The sequence below is a fragment of the Ptychodera flava genome, assembly GCF_041260155.1.
Source record: "Ptychodera flava strain L36383 chromosome 23 unlocalized genomic scaffold, AS_Pfla_20210202 Scaffold_23__1_contigs__length_28996876_pilon, whole genome shotgun sequence".
Lineage (NCBI taxonomy): Eukaryota > Metazoa > Hemichordata > Enteropneusta > Ptychoderidae > Ptychodera > Ptychodera flava.
Genome location: NW_027248277.1, coordinates 14189914 through 14206871, shown reverse-complemented (window position 1 = coordinate 14206871; position 16958 = coordinate 14189914).

Below are 16958 nucleotides of genomic sequence, written 5' to 3'. Positions count from 1 at the left end.
TCCCTCCCGCCCCCTCTCTCTCTCTCTCTCTCTCTCTCTCTCTCTCTCTCTCTCTCTCTCTCTCTCTCTCTCTCTCTCTCTCACATACACACACATTACATGCATAAATGCATATCTTTTTCATGCACGCATTCATTCATGCATGCATGCATTCATGTCGGTTCATTTGACCCTGGAGATTTGCAAAGAAGTGAAACAAACTCTGAAGTTGTACATGAAGGAGATAAGAGTACTGTATGTGTGTGTGTATATATATATATATATAATATATATATATATATATATATATATATATATATATATATATATATTGTTACGTGCAGAGAAAACGAACAAAAGGTGAACTCAGCAGTTAACGTTTAAACAAAATTTATTACGAAAATAAAACTAATTGCTAAGTCAGGGATAGAGTACAAGCTTTAAAAGTGTACAGACTACTTATCTCAGCTGGGACGGCAAAGCTCCAGTCTCAGAGTTGTAACAGTCAGTCGGATGAATGAACAGTCCTTTGGTTTGCAGGCTTGAAGCTACACAAAGTCCACAGTATAAATCCAGCGTTGACAGTGAAGGTCTTGAAAAGTCTTGAGAATGACTACTGCTGGAGTTTAGTAACACACAAGAGACACGATCCCAAAAGTCTGACTGGGAGCTGTGCACGTCCCTTTTATAAAGGCATATAAGAACAATCTAGAACTTTTATTGACATGCTAATTACTGTTCTAAAATTATCTCCCTTACACAACTAATCAACTTTCCAGAACATTCCAAACATGACTAATTGAATTCAAGGTTGTGAGGTCATCAAGGGCAGTGACCTTGAGAATGTTCTAGACTAATTGAACTCAGGTCATGATGAGTGTGGGGGAAATGACCTACATAACACACCCCCTCTTCAAAAAAAGAAAATTTTTCAAAGAAAAATCTTTCTTTTACAAATGTAATCTTGAAAAGGATTTAAGTACTCAAATTTTGTTTTACTCTAAAGTAAAATTTCTTGAAAGTGAACAACAATAAACTCTAAATACGAGAGAGACAGTCTGCAATTAAATTGTCTCTGCCTTTGATATGTCTAATGTCAAGATTAAACTCCTGTAACATTAAACTCCATCTTAGCAATCTCTGATTTTTGCCTCTAAATTTCTGCAGAAAAACAAGAGGGTTGTGATCAATATAAACCACTATTGGCTGATTTGAAGAAGTAACATAAACTTCAAAATGCTGTAAAGCTAATATCAAAGATAAACACTCTTTTTCAATTGTAGAGTAGTTTCTCTGGGATTTGTTAAATTTGCGTGAAAAATAGCAAACAGGATGATCTACCCCATGACTATCCTCTTGCAATAAAACAGCACCAGCAGCCGTATCACTAGCATCCACAGCTAATTTGAATGGCAAAGTGAAATCTGGTGCAGACAACACTGGAGCACTTTGCAGTATGGCTTTAAGTGTATCAAATGCCTGTTGGCATTGCTCTGACCAAACAAACTTTACTTTCTTTTTAAGTAAGTTAGTCAAAGGCTCAGTAATTGCGGAGAAATTTGGACAGAATTTTCTGTAGTAACCAGCCATACCGACAAAGCGCATCAGTTGTCGTTTGCAGTTTGGTATGGGAAAACTTGAAATGGCACTGATTTTGGCATCAACAGGTTTTACCTCACCCTGTCCTACAGTGTGTCCGAGGTAAGTCACCCTCGCCCAGCCAAACTCAGATTTGGCAAGGTTGACAGTCAACATTGCTTTACTCAGTCTCTCAAAGAACTTCCGCATGAGCTTGATGTGTTCCTCCCAGGTGTCACTATACAGGACGACGTCGTCAACGTAGGCTGCACACCCGTCTAGCCCTGATATGACGTCGTTGATCATCCGTTGGAACGTTGCCGGAGAGTTCTTCATTCCGAATGGCATCACCTTGTACTGGAACAATCCGTCTGGTGTAACAAAGGCGGATATTTCACGAGCACGATCCGTCAGAGGGACTTGCCAAAATCCCTTCAGTAGGTCAAATTTCGTCACATACTTGGCTTTTCCCACTCGGTCGATGCAGTCATCAATCCTCGGGATTGGGAAGTGTCTGTCTTTGTTAAAGTGTTGACCTTCCTAAAGTCCGTGCACATACGATAACTGTGATCTGATTTGGGAACAAGTATACACGGCGAACTCCAGTTACTTTTACTGGGTTCAATAAAGTCATTGTCCAGCAGGTATTTGACTTCTTCCTGGAGATATTTCGCTTTTGTTGGATTCAGTCTGTATGGATGTTGTTTTACAGGCTTACTGTCCCCACATCAACGTCGTGATAGATGACGTTTGTCCTCGTTGGAACATCTTGAAACAGGTGTTTATATTCGTGGAGCAGTTCTTTCACCTGTTGTTGTTGTTCTGGCTGGAGGTGTGCCAACTTTGTAGACTCCAGCTTCTCCAGGATTTCTGAGTTCTGAAGCTTGACCGAGCCCAGCTTTGAGTTTAGAGTATTTTCACTCAAGTCAGTTTCAGTATCACTATCTTCATAATGGTTTGAACTGACTGCACTGACAGGCTGAGTTATAGTAGGATTATCCCTATCCAAATATGGCTTAAGCATATTTATGTGACATAGCTGTTTTTGTTTTCGCCTGTCAGGTGTTATTATGATGTAATTTAAATCACTCAATTTCTTATCAATTAGATATGGCCCAAAGTAACGAGCATGGAATGGTTTTCCAGGAATTGGAAGTAGAACAAGAACCTTTTGACCTGGTTCAAACTTCCGTTTTGAGGTGTTTTTATCGTATTTGATTTTCATTGACTGCTGAGATGACTCAAGATTTTCTCTGGCTAATTCACATGCTTTAGAGAGTTTTGTACGAAAATCTGACACATATTGCAAAATATTCAGACAATCATCATCGTCTGATAGGAATTTCTCTTTAACGAGCTTAAGTGGGCCACGGACTGTATGTCCAAATACAAGCTCAAATGGGCTAAAACCAAGAGACTCCTGAATTGACTCTCTAACAGCAAAGAGCAAAAAAGAATTCCTTCATCCCACTGCTTCTCTGTGTCAAAACAGTAGGTCTTAATCATGTTTTTCAAAGTTTGATGAAATCGCTCAAGAGCACCCTGACTTTCTGGATGATAGGCGGATGACCTATACTGTTTAATGCCTAGCTGATCCATTACTTGTTGAAAAATACCAGACATAAAGTTGGAGCCTTGATCGGACTGGACACATTTAGGGAGGCCAAATAAAGTGAAAAATTTGACTAAAGCTCTCACTATAGTCTTTGTCTTTATGTTTCTCAGTGGTATGGCTTCTGGGAACCGAGTTGATGTACACATAATTGTCAACATGTACTCATTTCCTGATCTTGTTTTTGGTAGGGGCCCAACACAGTCTATTAGTATCCTACTAAATGGTTCTTGAAATGCAGGAATTGGCTGTAAAGGGGCCTTTGGAATAGTCTGATTTGGCTTTCCTACCATTTGACATGTGTGACAAGTTTTACAGAAATGTGCTACATCCTGCCTGAGATTAGGCCAATAAAAGTGACTGAGAATTTTATGATAAGTTTTCCTGACTCCTAAGTGACCAGCCCAGGGGGTTTCATGGGCCAGGCGCAATATTTCAGCACGATAGGGCTTTGGAACCACAATTTGATGTTTTATAGCCCAGTCGTCATCAACCAAAACATCTGGAGGTCTCCATTTACGCATGAGAATACCAGATTTTGTATAATAGGAAACAGAGCTATCTGAAGTTTTACCTTCATCATCTACTCTGTCAAACAAAGACAAAAATTGGGTCTTTGTGTTGTTCTGCAATGAGATTTGATCTAGAAAATGTCTGACTTTGGTCAGCAGAAGTTTTACTGGAAGTTTCAAATCCACGAGGGATAACGGAATGATCCGTGTCAAACACCTGACTGAGAAAGGTGTCATTTAAGTCAACATCTGTGACATTATTTTGAGAGTATTTTGATTCTCAGAAGTTTTCTTTGACATGGCTCGAGTAATGGCACATGAAGGAAATAAATCGGGTATCTCTTGTTCAATTGGCTCTGGATCCTGATCTAAACTAGGATTATCAGTCACAAGTGGATTAGTAATGACCTTGTCCCCAGCAAGGTCGTTTCCGAGAAGAAGGTGAATCCCTTCAAAAGGCAAAAAAGGCCTAATACCTAAAGTCACAGGTCCAGAAACAAAGTCCAGTCAAACAAGTCGAAGACAAATAGACATTATGGAGAGGAACAGGAATGTAGTCATGACAATCTACCCCCTTAATAAGAACTTTAGAACCTGAAAATGACTTTTCAGAAAACGGCAGGGTATCTGCCAACAAAAGAGACTGGGAAGCCCCGGTATCTCTTAGAATTTTGACAGGGGTAGCAGAAGAAAAATCACTAGAAAGTGATATAAAACCATCATGAATAAATGGTTCGAAAATACCCATAATGCTATCTTGAGAAGAATTGACCTTGACCTCATTAATTGGGGATAAGAGGGGTTTAACCTCAGAAAATGTGTTACACACATTATTAGACTCTAATTGAGTTGATGAAGAAATAAAGCCGGTTGGCTTAGATCCACTTTGACCACTTTGACCTTCACGTTTTCTTTTCAATTTGAAACATCTGACATTAAATGGCCGTCTTTCTTACAATAATTACAAGAAAGTGTACCAAACTGTTTGTCAGAAGGAGATTGAGACTTGGGATCTGATGATGTGGGAGTGTTACTTGAACTCTGTGAACTGTTGTCATTTGATTTTCTACTGTCCTTTGAAAAATTCTTGGATGAAAAGGACGAGTTAAATTTACCTGCATTGTTTCTGTATGAAAAGGACTGGGATGGTTTGCTGAGAAATGAAGATTTGTGGGTCAATGAATAATCATCGGCCAAACGTGCAGCAACCTCCAATGTATCTGCCTTTTGTTCATTGATAAACGTCTTGATGTCACTCCGAATGCACCTCTTAAATTCTTCAATCAAAACAAGCTGTCGTAATTTGTCATAATTCTGACTGACCTTTTCAGAAGAGCACCAACGATCAAACAGTTGTTCTTTTGTTCGAGCAAATTCAACGTAAGTTTGATCCTTCACCTTCTCACAATCCCTAAATTTCTGACGGTAAGCTTCAGGCACCAACTCATAGCCCTTGAGAATTAATTCCTTCACAGAATCATAATCTGAAGCCTGCTCTACTGACAACTGAATGTAAATTTCTCTGGCTTTACCCACCAAAGCACTCTGCAAAAGCATAGACCAGGACTCCTTAGGCCAATTCAGACTCTGAGCAATTTTCTCAAAATGGAGGAAATATTTATCAACATCCTTTTCTTGGAAAGGGGGAACTAACCTGAAATGCTTAGTGATGTCAAACTTGTCTGAAGGGAAGAATTTTCCTGACTGTCCAAGCTCTAAACGTTTTATTTCTACCTGCAATCGCTGTTCTTCTAATCGCAATTCTTTTTCTTTCTGTCTTTCTTCCATTGCTAACTGCATCTGTATTTTTTCCTTTTCTAATGCCTGTCTCTCTTTTTCCATTTGTAATTCTTTTTCTTTCATTTGTAATTCTTTTTCTTTCTGTCTTTCTTCCATTGCTAACTTTTCACGTGCCAAATCTGCCTGTATTTCTAGCTCTAATTTTCTGAGTTCAAAGGAAGACTCAGGTTCATAATCTTTTAAGGCAGACTCCTCAAAATGGCCAGAATTAACTAAATGTTTTGCAATCTTGAACTGTATTTCTCGCTTGCGCATAGATCTTTTGACATCTACTTTAAGAAATTTGCCAGTGCTATGAGGTTGTCTTTTCTGAGGGAATTAAATGTGTCCTGATCAAGGTCATCCATAAATTCGTCTGGCTTGAATTCCGCCATGATTGAATTTCGCTGAGTTCACAGTATACAGTAGTTTTGAAAGGCTGTCAAAATGTTGTCAAACGGCTCAAAATATTCGTATCCCGGACGAGCCCCCAATTTGTTACGTGCAGAGAAACGAACAAAAGGGTGAACTCAGCAGTTAACGTTTAAACAAAATTTATTACGAAAATAAAACTAATTGCTAAGTCAGGGATAGAGTACAAGCTTTAAAAGTGTACAGACTACTTATCTCAGCTGGGACGGCAAAGCTCCAGTCTCAGAGTTGTAACAGTCAGTCGGATGAATGAACAGTCCTTTGGTTTGCAGGCTTGAAGCTACACAAAGTCCACAGTATAAATCCAGCGTTGACAGTGAAGGTCTTGAAAAGTCTTGAGAATGACTACTGCTGGAGTTTAGTAACACACAAGAGACACGATCCCAAAAGTCTGACTGGGAGCTGTGCACGTCCCTTTTATAAAGGCATATAAGAACAATCTAGAACTTTTATTGACATGCTAATTACTGTTCTAAAATTATCTCCCTTACACAACTAATCAACTTTCCAGAACATTCCAAACATGACTAATTGAATTCAAGGTTGTGAGGTCATCAAGGGCAGTGACCTTGAGAATGTTCTAGACTAATTGAACTCAGGTCATGATGAGTGTGGGGGAAATGACCTACATAACAATATATATATATATATATATATACGTACCATTTTATATTGTAGGTGTGTTAACGTTTGATAAAAAAATGTCTTTTTGATGGCGACATTTTAAAACCAACTAAAAGGGTTTTAAAGGTAATCGAGTCACTTGCTACGTCGTCAAAGCTGCAAACAATAAAACGCGCGCGCGTCCACTGTCCGAGGCCGTGTTCCCTGTAAAAATTATACAGTGGGAACCTATCGTGGGAATATAACGCTTTGCTTTCGGCATCGAGCACTCTGATTTCCCAGTGCGGAAACCAGAGCGTTATAAATAATAGCACAGATTTCTGCAAGTGCAAACTTATAATACCTATTACCTAAGTTTAATGCTTCCTGCAATCTTCAGACAGATGAAGATTGCAGAATGCATTAAACTAAAGCAACATATATAATTATGTTGTACTTGAAGTAATTTTTGTGAGTATATATATATATATATATATATATATATATATATATATATATATATATATATATATATATATATATATATATATATATATATATATATATATATATATATATATATATATTTGGAGTTTCGTCGTACAGTAAGTTTAGGTATCTTCTGACACGAAGTCCAATGCGGAGTACGATAACTTATTGACCAAAAACATCTTTACGTCAACACGGGGTAAAAGGGAGATAATTTTAGATTCTTGTTAAAACATTACTTCACGAAGTTAATAGTGGTGAGTTCAAAACCTGTGATTTAAAGTGATATTGTGCTGCTGACCTACAATTTTTAACACGTGCACTGCGCTGCGCGGATTTCGTTCTGTGCACTTAACGGACGTTCTGAACGCGTTTTTCAGTCTTATCGTGATCGCTCAGTGCAGTCTCGGGAGTGCAGTAAGCAACAGACATCCTAAAAACGCTTCAATTATGACCTTTTCCTGGTAAAATTGGACGTAAAAGGTCTCTAACAAGGTTATTCACAATTAAATACCAGGATTCTTGTCGTTGTACACCGTACGCTTTGGTATTGTTTTCGACGTTTTACGTCTATGACAATACTTCCTCGGCACAATGTACTCGGACATAAATCTCGGTATTTTGTTTATAACCATATATTATAAGCTTCACTTGATCTTATCATCTAAACATATTTCCTCGCTGATTTTCTTAATTCTATCTAGATATTGACAAAACAAGAAGTGAAAGAATGCCGGTGGATTTCACTAAGGAAGGTAAGAAGGGATAAAAATGAGAGTCCAGTAATAGGATATAGCCCACGATATTCAGTCTTATTTGCAATAGATAATGTAAACTTTATGATGTGAAAATTAATTTCCAGCTACTGCTTGCATGCCTATGTGTGTTTTCGAAAAAAATATGTTCACGTGCAATCATCCAAATGCTTATACACTTGACGCGAATCACACATAATCATTTGCCATTCAATTTAGACGAATACTATAATAGTGACTTGTTTCTAGTAGAGAAACAATCATTGGCAGCAGAACAATTTTGAGTAGGAGCTTTGCTGTATGTGCTATTATGACGCGCTTTCAATTGGTCAAGAAGCTTGATGCAGACATGATGCTTATTATTTCTATGTCAAAATCCTGCATAGAGTATACTGTTGTGAACAGCACTGGACTAATCTCTGGGGAATTAGTTCATGAAGGTAAGATGGAGATAATAATCGATGGTTAGGTAAACTCATGAGAAAAAAGCCTGTTAATAATAATAGATGAAAATATCATACCATATTTAGATCAAAAGCATAAGTGCATATTTCGCGCTCTTGTTCAGGGGAACTACGAGTTGAGGTACCAGTCTGGATCGTTATGCTTTCAGTAACTGAAGCTGACACACCAAGATGTAGATTGTAACACAACCTTGTTCTTTATTACAAGAAAGCGACTGTGTCGTTCACCGTCAAAGGTCTGATCTCAAGTCCTCTAGTCTAAGTTCTCTACAAAGTTGAATACATCTCAAGACTTACATAATTACAAAAGTTAGCACGTGGAAATTTTCCCCCAGTCGCTGATTGTTTCTTAAGATTAAATAAGATCACACCATGGAATATCCCGTTCTCGATTGTTCTCATTGAAATCTTAGCTAATAATTAATTAAACTATCATACTATCTCTTATCTGCTTCTCGTACGATCTGAGTCAATGAACTTCACACGCCGCGTCCTCGCTCATCAAAACGAGTGATGAAGCATGGCGATAGCTGACAATCTACTAAAACTAAAAAAAATCACATTAATCGTAAGGCAGTGTGGTAAAATCTCTACAGGAAAGGGCGTTACATATATACATTCCCATTTTTGAATTTGCGAATTTTGGAGGTCAAACGATCTGTAATAAACGACAAATTTTACGTTACATATGTTAGAATCAACAAAGTTTGTATGCGTGGTCCTATGGATCATCGATGTAGAATCTGTAAAGAACTGTTGCTTCCCTTGCTGTAGAACTTACCTCAATACACGGCCGTGATTTGCTAGGTTTAAATATAATGGCATTATCTACGGAGGAATTGTCTTGTGAGTTCTTATTAAGAAATTTCATTGAAACGAGCGTGACCGCCATTCAGCTACGTCTTCACGTTGCAAAACTAATAAAACGATTTCAAATATGTCTACATTGTTGTTTACTTTAAGCTGAGAAGGACAATCTGGAATTAAGTACTGACGGAGATATTCCTCTAGTCAAGACAATTGGTCAGCCGGACGATAAGTCGGGAAGGGATTCTGTGAAAGGCGAATCAGATTTTGGTGAGTGATTTGTCTTTGTTTTACATCATCAATACTGTTAATATTTATTCATATTAACATTTTTACATTTTAATCAGAGTTTTCGGAATACAAACAATGAAGAGGAGTATGCATGAAAGTGTAGTTTATAGGCAAGCGTATGAACTCTGAATTTCAGAAGTTAGAGTAGGTGCTATCAAAAACAAAAAACATAGTCACCCAATCTAAAGGGCTCCAGCGTATCGAGAACAGATTCAGCATACTGCAGGTAAACAAATCAGCTTATCTCTTCTTTTTCTACATTAAACACAATAGTATGAGTGTATATACATACAAAGTTGTTTGTTTATCATACATGTTTTTCACTTGTTTAATTTGTGAATTCTGGAGGTCAAATAACCTGTCAACTACAGCGGACAAATTTCACGTTAATATATGTTAAAATCAGTAAAGTTTGCAAACGCTGTCCTGTGGATCATGAATGTACCTCAACTTGTAATCTGACATGAGGGAACACCTTAATGCAAATTCTGTGAAAGACAGTTTCTTCAGTGGCTATACAAGTTACTTCAATACACAGCCGTGATTAGCTAGGTTCAAATATAATCGTTTTATCTACGGAGGATTGTCTAGTGATTTTTTGCGGGCGTGACCGCCATTTGGCATTTTCTCCTGCTTGCAAAAGTGATTCAACGATTACAAATATGTCTACATGTCATTTTCTTTAAGCTGAGAACAAAACTCTAGAATTATCTACTAATGGAGATATTCCTAAAGTCAAGACCAAAGGTCAACCTGACGCTAAGTCGGTAAGGAATTCTGTGCAAGGCGAATCAGTCTCTGGTAAGCGATTTTTCTTTGTTTGACCAAATCTATCTTTGACGTCATTAGCCCTGTAAATATTTATTCATATTGAAATTTTACATTTTAATAACATTTTTCGGAATACAAACATTCACTAAAGGAGTTAAGAAGGCGATAAAAATGAGAGTCCAGTAATTTGGATAATATAATATTCAAAGCCTTATCACTCCGCTCATGAATATAGCCTATTGTTAAATCTTGGAAATTCGGGCATTGTTGAGGCTCATTCCGAGCGAAATACGTAACACGTTCACTAGTCACAGGGTGGGGGGGTGGGGATATGGCGCTACTATGCATAGGCCTACCAAATCTGACATGAGGGAACACCTAGTGAGCTGCCTTCGGACTGCAACCTGTCCTTCGTCTGCGAGGAGCCGCAGATTGACAGGAACTTATTCTTGGCTTTTATTCTATTTCAATGATATGAATATTCATGTATTCTTAACACCTGGCGTAGTTATATCGCTATGTGATTGAGCTTTGAATATAGTCCACGATATTCAGTCTTAGGGAGCCGTCATTATTTACGACCTGGGGTCGGAGGAATGTGAGGAAGGGGTCACTCAGCAAATTGAAAACTTCAATGGGGGTCACTCATAATATGGAGAGGAAGAGAGGGGATTACTCATTTTTTGGGGTGAAATAAATTCAAACCTCTAATATTGCTCCATTGCACACATAAATTTTTCAAACTTTTCGCAGGATCCAAAGACAAAACTGCATTGAATTTATCCTTTATTATCGCAGAACATATGTTTTATTCAACTCACTCAATGATCATTTTCACAGTTAAACATATCACATTCAGGCTTGTCATTAGAATATGGCAGTTGGAGAAATGACACAAGAAGGTCACAGATTTACCATTCCTGCATATTCATTTGTCTTCAATATCTGGCAAACTGAGAACTTTTCTTACAAAATGTTTTGTCATTGTTTCGTTATTGAATATTGTCACTCAAACACTGATCATGCAAAAAAATATAAGAAAATACCATTTTCAAAGTCAGTTTCATACAGTATTACCGATTGCAAAATGAACTTGAAACAACCCTCAGATATCGACTGCGTCACAAGACACATAAATTTCTCAAAATTTCAGTACAAGAGGGGAACCCCTGTCATGCCCTGTAATGCTCTCCCCCTTGTTGTGTTTTACCAGTTTCATTTAGTAAGAAAAAAAAAACAAACAATAAAAAAAGAACAAATTAAAAAAACACCATTCAGATTGCACCAGACTGCGCCATTGTACACATCATTACCTTAAAGTTTTCGATGCAAGATAGGTGAAAACCACCTGTAACACTTTCCCCCTCAGCCTTTTGCGTATTCTTCTACTGTACTTTCAAACTCTTCCCAGTGAGGTATCCTAGTGAAAAGCCTGTCATGATACCCATCCAAATTAAAAATGTACGGTATGGTTGGATACTGGTAATAGCGTGAGATTTTATATCTTTATTTTGTTGTGACTTTGACTTTCATTTTGATGGTTTCGTCTTTTTCAACCATCATGAGATAGCTGATAATAAACTAACAGGGAATATCATGATTTGAATGGTCTTTATTGTTGCTGTATATTTAAATTTTACAATTACATGTATCGGTATTTAACGTTTCTAAGTAGGGGTTGTAACTGTAACCTCCACAAATGTAATAATCTCCACAAATGTAATATCAACCACAATTGTAATAAAATGCACCCATAAATGTAATATCGCCCATAAATGTAACAAAAATCAACCATAAATGTAATAAAAACACCAACCTAAAATGTAATAAATCGTAACTATAAATGTAATAAAAAAACACCCATAAATGTAATACTCATCAACCATAAATATCATAAATCTATTTTGTCGTTGCAATTGAGGAATTAGCCCTTAAATATTTATCTATGAAATAAGGAAAGCAATCAACACATTATTCATTTCTTAATTTTTTTCTTTTAGTGTGTTTTGCATATTTGAAAGTGTATTTTACGTTTCCCTGTTTTGTGTACAGAACTGATTGGCCATGGCTAGACACAGCTTTAATGTGAATGTCAGTTCAGTCTCTACTCCAGAGTGGGTAAGACTGTATAACACTACGATCCTTTAACGCCGTTTTTTCGAAAATTGCCGTACTTTCTTAATCAATCGCCTCAAATTCGTCTTCAGTGAATAAATTGTGTGGAATAATCGATAGATTGTCTGTATTCCTATGTTGTCCCACTTGAAGTTTGTTCCTTCACTAGGGATGCCAGGATTCTAATTTTGTTCTACTGTATTCAAGGTAGTGTTCGTATTTTTTTTACTAGATTGAAATATATGTTCTCGTCAACATGTTTTGTGTCGCAAGTTTCTGTTATAAGGTTTATATTTCTCTGTTATTTGCTCTGAGTCATCTGTCATAAACTTTATGTGGTATCGTTGGTTGACGAGTTATTTTGACGCTTCCTTTTTATGTAATTATCAGTGTCTAGAACTGCTCTTCCACTTCAATTATCTAATGGTTTGATCAGTAACTCGCCGTTTTCTGATAGCGTTCTCGAAGTATCCTATTCTGTGTTTCGGAAAGAAAACCTAGTTTCAGGAAAGTATGCAATAACATTACACTAGTCTTATTAAAGTTATTATTTACTCAGGGCATTGATAACAAATGATCACGTATACAAGTTCAAGTTTATTGCATTTATGGTTGAGTTTTATTACATTCATGGTTAATTTGTTTATTACATTTGTTGTTGCGGGTTGTTACATTAATGGTTGACTATTTTATTACATTTGTGGTTGATTTTATTACAATTGTGGTTGATATTACATTTGTGGAGATTATTACATTTATGGAGGTTACAATAACCTCAACAAATGTAATAATCTCCACAAATGTAATATCAACCACAATTGTAATAAAGTGCACCCATAAATGTAATATCGCCCATAAATGTAACAAAAATCAACCATAAATGTAATAAAAACACAAACCACAAATTTAATAAATGATAACCATAAATGTAATAAAAAAATCACCCATAAATGTAATTCTTGTAAACCATAAATGTAATAAATCTATTTTGTCGTCGCAATTGAGGAATTAGCCCTTAAATATTGATCTATGTAATAAGGAAAGCAACTCAACACATTATTCATTTCTTAATTGTTTGCATTTGGTGTGTTTTGCATATTTCAAAGTGCATTTTGCGTTTCTCTGTTGTGTGTACAGAACTGATTGGCCATGGCTAGACACAGCTGCAATCTGAACGTCAGTGCAGTCTCTACTCCAGAGTGGGGAAGACTGTATAACACTACGATCCTTTAACGCCGTTTTTTTCGAAATTGCCGTACTTTCTTAATCAATCGCCTCAAATTCGTCTTCAGTGAATAAATTGTGTGGAATAATCGATAGATTGTCTGTATTCCTATGTTGTCCCACTCGAAGTTTTTCCCTTCATTAGGGATGCAAGGATGTCTAATTTTGTTTCTACTGTGTTCAAGGTAGTGTTCGTATTTTTTTTTTACTAGATTGAAATATATATTCTCGTCAACATGTTTTGTGTCGTAAGTTTCTGTTATAAGGTTTATATTTCTCTATATACATTTATGGTTAATTTGTTTATTACATTTGTGGTTGCCGGTTGTTACATTAATGGTTGACTATTTTATTACATTTGTGGTTGATTTTATTACAATTGTGGTTGATATTACATTTGTGGAGATTATTACATTGTGGAGGTTACAGGGGTCAGTCAAAATTCGACAGTTACAGAGGCTGGGTTACTCAAATTCATCATGTTTGGCGAGGGGGAGAGGTCACTCGTTTGGATCTTCCAATATCATTCCTCCGACCCTCAGGCCGTAAATAGTGGCTACTGCCTTATGAGCAATAGATAATGTACAATTTAAGATACGAAATTAATTTCCGGCTACTGCTTGCATGCATTTGTCTGTTTTCGAAAAAGAAAAATCGCGTAACAATCCAAATGCTTACATACTTGAGGTTAATCACACATCATCATTTGCCATTCAATTTAGACATAGTGACTTGTTTCTAGTAGAGAAACCATCATTGGCAGCAGAACAATTTTGAATTGGAGCTTTGCTGTTGATACTATTACGATGTGATTTGAATTGATCAATAAACTTGATGCAGACGAGATGTTCATTGTTGTTATGGTTTACTTTCTTTGTCAAATCCTGCATAGAGTATACTGAAATGAAAAGAACTGGACCAACATCTGGGGATTTAGTTCATGAAGGTAAGATGGAGGTAATATTCGATAGTCAGGTAAACTCATGAAACAGCGTGATAATAATGATAGATATATACATATAAAGTTTTTTGTTTATCATACATTGTTATCACTAGTTTAATTTAACAGTTTCTGAGGTCAAACGACATGTACAGCAGCAGACAAATTTCACGTTATATATGTTATAATCAGCACAGTTTGCATACGTGGTCTTGTGAGTCATCGATGTAGCTCAACTGGTAAGTTGAAGTGAATGCAGAGTCTGTGAAAGACAGTTTCTTCCCTGGCTGTACAACTTACCTCAATACAGAGCCGTGATTAGCTAGGTTCAAATATGTTGGCATTATCTACGGAGGAAATGTTTTGTGAGTTCTTGCTAAGAAATTTCATAGCTAGGAGCATGACCACCCTTTTGGCTACTTCTTCACATTGCAAAACTAATAGAACGATTTCAACTATGTCTACATTGTCATTTACTTTAAGCTGAGAAGAAAACTCTAGAATTAAGTACTGACGGAGATATTCCTCTAGTCAAGACCAAAGGTCAACCTGACGCTAAGTCGGGAAGGCATTTTGTGAAAGGCGAATCAGACTCTGGTAAGCGATTTTTTTTGTTTGACCTGATATATATTTCATATCATCAACACTGTAAATATTTATTCATATATAAAATTTCTACATTTTAATCAGAGTTTTTTGGAAAACAAACAATGAACGAGGGGTCTGCATAAATAAGCCTATGAACTCTGAATTTAAGGAATACTGCAGGTAAACAAAACATCAGTCATATCTCTCAGTTAATCCATTCAAATCTAAAGTATACAATTGTCATCAATCGGTTCATTGCACCAGGCAACGGTCATCGTGAAATGCTGACAGTGCTTTGTTAAATAAAACTGGTCAGAAAGTAGATTCTTAACAAATTCAATATATAAGCAAAGTTGTGCCGAAATTAACTTCTATATTTCAGGCGTTGAGTGTACATATACAATGGTGAAGAGACGGTTTGACACGCAGAAGCGCAGCTAAATTTATAAATTCGACAGATTTTTGAAAGATTAAAACTCATATTTTGAATTGTGTATCTTGCTAGAGCCGGCTATTCTTTACAAGTTGAACTTCAATTTCAAAAGCTCTTTACTAACGGACATACGTTGCTGATATACATTATTTTACTTATTAATAGCGTGGTTATGATAAAAATATAATGATTAAAATGTTAACTTTCAGACATGGCTGCAAAAATGTCAGTCGTTGTTGGGATAACTATATCAGTACAAGTCGGAATATTATTAATACTATTAATGATAAGGAAACGGCGCAAGGAATCCGGAAAACAAAGGACGGACGTTCAGCAGAGTACCAGAGAAGACCAGACCCCCATCTAGTCGAAAATATGTAACATGCGGCATCTAAAGAAAGTGACATTGAATATCCAACCGGACTAGAACTTCACGATTTCGTTGCTTGATAATTAGCATTCTCTTCTTGAACGACAGGAACAAACAATAATCCGAAATATTTATTTCACTAAAAAAGCAAACAGAAAACAAACAAGAAAGATGCAAATAAACAATTAAACGCATATAACAAAATGAGTTAAAACTTGAAAAGCTTCAACATTGCTGTAATCACTGTAATACAGTAAAATCTCTTTGGTTATTAATAAAAACAATGCAAATTTACGAAATATCGCAAAAACAACTTTCTTCCCGCGACATTGACTTGAATTTTATCTACAAACGTTAAGTGTTAAATGAAGAGAAGTATGCAGATATTTTGTTTCTTGCCTCCTCTTTGTGATACATTTCACGTGGTTGTATCACATGTGTAACTATTGTTGCGTTTAATTTTAGGCAGCGTATGCTAACATTTTCTAATTCTTACCATTCGAGTAGGCGATCATTATTCACAGGGTTCATTATATAATCTGAGTAAATTAACATGTTTTAGTGACTTAATGCGTATGTACACAGGACTATGTACAGTTTCCGAATTAAAGAAATCGATGGGTTTGATGAAAATCTACAATCCATTGTCAATAAAGTGTTTATTTGCAGTGGTGACAGTTATTCCTCGAATCTATCAAATTTCTGCTTTTGCTTGGAATATAAGCCTATGCTTCATTTTATCTAAAGGATTATTGGGGATCATTTTATACCAAGCTACTTTGCGCCATTCTCATTGGACTACAAAACATTCCATCGGTTCTAAGATGTTGTTTTAGCAGTGCTAAACCGGGACCCTAAACTAGCATACAGAGTTACTGTTGAAACCAATAAAAGATGGGTATTTAGCTGGCAGAGAATTTTCGGGGGTAAATAATAAATAAATACGTAAATACAAAAAAATAAAATAAATGGTAATTTCAATAATTAGTATTTTGGAAAGTTACACGGGTATAGATATTTCATCTTCGCTTGAGAAAGGCCTCACTGTACTTTTGGCATTTTGCCAATCTTGCACTGTCACTTTTTGTCGTCTGTCATATGACCGAATACTCTTCTGAGCTGACTCTTAAGCCATTTTCTGTTTTTCCATTTAGACGTCTAAAACATGTCTGTGTTGGCATCGTAATGCAAATAAAGTGCAATGTAAATGAACACA